This window comes from Leopardus geoffroyi, chromosome D1 (assembly GCF_018350155.1).
Source record: "Leopardus geoffroyi isolate Oge1 chromosome D1, O.geoffroyi_Oge1_pat1.0, whole genome shotgun sequence".
NCBI lineage: Eukaryota > Metazoa > Chordata > Mammalia > Carnivora > Felidae > Leopardus > Leopardus geoffroyi.
In genome coordinates this window covers 22,978,313-22,981,820 of record NC_059329.1, presented here as the reverse complement: position 1 = coordinate 22,981,820, position 3,508 = coordinate 22,978,313, and positions in this window count along the sequence as shown.

The following is a 3,508-nucleotide window of genomic DNA, read 5'->3' as shown; positions in this document are numbered from 1 at the left end:
CGTCTTCTTATTCCTTAGGGCAGGGCTATTCAAATTCTCCGGGCTCTGTGATTGCTTCTTCAAAATGAAATGTCATGTGAAATATATGTTAAGTAAATGAAAAAGCTACTGTCTGGTTGAGATGTGTGGATAAGAGGGTGGTGGCAGTGGGGGGGGGGCACCCTTTGCTCAACTTGGACCTTCCCCTTCCCCATCTCCCACTGGCCCTTGGGCACCACCTCCTAAACCTGAGGTCTCTGCAGAGCACCGGTTGACAAATAGCCTTAGTGACCAGCCAGCAGGGTGAAGGGCCTCAGAATCCTCTCCCCCCCACCCCTCCCCGGGGCCAGGGCTGGGCCACAGCAGCTGCATAAGGAGCTATTCTGATACCACCCAGGAGGGAGGGACCCCTCCCTCTCATAGAGGGCCACCCTCTCCACGTTTACCTTATCCCAGGCGCTGACCCACAGGTCAAGAAGGAGCCTCAGGGCAGGCCTCTGCCACGGCCACCTGTTTGTCACTTCCTGTCTGACTGGGGCCTCTTCTGGCCCACTTGACACCTCTTCAAGGGTGTGGTGAGATGGCAGGAGTGGGGTTGGGCAGAGACGAAGGTCCCAGGGGCTCGGGGTGGGAGGTGGGGGCTGGGTGTGGATGGAGACTGCCCATCACACCTCCAGCTCGGGCTCTTCTCTGGACGATCATGGTTCCAAGCTGAGACTGAGAGGCGCACCCCCCCCCTCCCCCCGCCACTCTCAACCCCTGTTTGTCTAATAAGGAAACCTTTTTGACCTCACCAGTTAAAAGTCCTGGCTCTTCGCCTCATTACTGCCAAGCCCAGAACTAAAAAGGTGAAAGCTGGCAGCCTTGGGCTGCCTTCAACTTGGCAAGTGCTCCTCGGGGTCTGTGTCTCAAAGTCCCAGCCTCTCAATAGGGCTGTGTTTTCAATCCTGGTTAAACAAAGCCGCGGTCTCCCCCCCTGGGCCTGAGCTCTCCATTCCCATCTTTCTGTGGGGGATTAAGAGCTGCTCTCTTGTTTGGGTGTCACTCTCCCTTTGAACTGCTGTGGCTTCATCGAGTTTCAGGCTCAGCTTCCTGCCAGGAAGTGGATTTACCTCTGATTTGTTGTTACTCTCCCCGCAGGATGACGCCCAGGGAGAGGGCAGGCGAGTGAGTCCCTTTCTCCTCAGACACCCCACCCCTCCCCCATCTCTCTCCAGCCTGAGTCCCCAAAAGAGGTCCAAGCCACCTTTTCCTTGCCCTGTACTCTCCTCCCACACAGGCAAAATTGGGGACTCCGCAGGTAGGGGAGCCCCGGGCTGCTCACGCTGGGGGCACAGAGGCAAGTGTGATGGAGGGGGGCAGAGAGACTGGGTGTGTGAATGCCAGGCGGTGGCGGAAGATGTTCCTGAACTGATGGGAGGTTGGCCCCTGGAAGAGTTCTTACTCAGTTCTCGAGAGTCCCAGAAAAACGGTGAAAGAGAGGTTTCTGCTATGCAGCTAAGCTTAGCCAGGAAGACAGGCCTATTGAGTGCAAATCTAGGGTTCTATCTACCTCTACCTACATTTTTGAAACGTGTACTTTTGCCTTTATTTGCAATCAACAGAATATTATAGATATAGGTCTTGGAGTGGGGAGACAGAGAGAATGCGTGTGATGTAGGAAGGAGGATAAAGGTCATTTGATTTTTGGCACACTGACATCCAGGCAAAAGAGATTATTTTTTCTGGAAGGGATATAATTGTCCTTATTCTGGAAAAGATTTCCCAGAAAAGATGAAGAGAAATAACAAAGCATACTTAGGCTGACATTACTTGTAGCATATAGAAAGTGGTTGTCCATAGGACCTACCAAAAAACTTGTTTTGTTAATAGTCAGGAAAGGGTGAGCTGTGGCAGTAAGAACCCACATCGGTCCATATTTCTGGAAATCCTACTCAGGGGCACGGAGTAGTCCCTGGAGAGCTTTCCAGATCTCAGAGAAGAGAAGCTAAAGAGAGGTAGTGATCTTGCCCAGGGAAAGAGGCCATTTCTGGATCAAGACAGGTGGTTTTTCTTGCCTGTTTGTGTCTGGTTTCATGTGCTAACCCTGTACACTACCAGTTAAGAGAGAAACTTGCACTCCCAAGCTGAGAGCGAAGAATCTGAAATGCATTGAGATTACAACAGGTTCGGGTGTGGGGTGTGTGTGTGTGTGTGTGTGTGTGTGTGTGAAAGATAGCGACAGAGACAGAGACAGAGATGGGTTAAGGTGATAGAACCTCAAAGCATTCACCAGGGGAGAAGAATGGGTAAAGCAGCTAAATGTGTTGGGCAAATGAGCTGAAAAGAGGACCATAGCTCAGGCGGAGAAACTGAGGTAGAGAGAAAGCCTGCAGATAGCACCATCAGGGCCTGGCCCTTCTCTGCGTGCTGGGTTGCGGCCCCAAGGGTGCTGGCCAGGCTCGGTCTGTCCTTCTCACAAAGCCCCGGCTGTGCTCTCCGCCAGGGCTGGGCCTCCCCGTGTCTGAGGTCCTGGCTGGGGCTGCCTGCCCTGGGAGCCTCCCTGTGCAGCCAGAAGCCCCAGATTTGTCCAAGTGCCAATACCTAATGAGGAGCTCATTTGAATCCCTGAAAGTACCAGGGAGCAAGGAGACATGCTAATTAAAGTGATTGCTGTTCTTTAATTAAGCAATAATTCCCCCAAAGAGGGCATTATCATGCAAATACAGCCCTCTTGGGTGAGGTAAGGGCTTTGGACAACAGCTGAGCTCTGTTAATAAGGCCCCTGAGTATTGGAGGGCAGGGATCCAGAATGCCCCATTGAGCTGGGTGATAGAGCGAGGGAAATAATCACGGCGGCCGCACAGCCCCGCGCTGCCTTTTGTCTCTCCAGGCTTTGGCTGCAGAGCCGTGGGAGGCAGGGACCCTCCTCTCCTTCCTCTGCCTTCTCTCCAAGAGAGGCTTTCAGAGCTGTGTGGGGTGGAGAGGTTTGTAGGACAGTGTCTAGTTCGGCCCTTTGTACAGTCAATGTCCCAATTATCAGAGCATCAGCACAGAAGGGGTGGAGTGAGGTGGGAATGGGGCCCCTCAAGGCTCATAAACACGGATGAAGCTATAAAAGGTCAAGCCCCATTCAGCTGCTGGAATACAATGGAAAGCACACTGAAATTACTCATGCATCTGGACCCTGGCGAAACTACGCCCCTCTCCAAGACCCAGTTTTGACATCTTCAGAATGGGTTGCTAATAACTGTCTTACCCAGGGTTCATGTGGGTGCGAGGCTGTGAACGCACCAGGCACAGGGTCTGTCTAGCCCAGTGGTTCTCGACCGATGGCAATCTGCCCCAGAGTAAAACTGCCAGATTAAAAAGGAAATCTTTATATATTCATTTGCTAACTCTGATAACCTTATGTCTGGGGACATGGGCAAAATCTACAGATATTTTGCATTGTCACGACCGGGGCCATGCTGCTAAATGTCTTACGGGCTAGCTCCCTCAACAAAGAATTATCTAGTCCAGAATATCACAGCGTGCTCAGGCTGAGAAA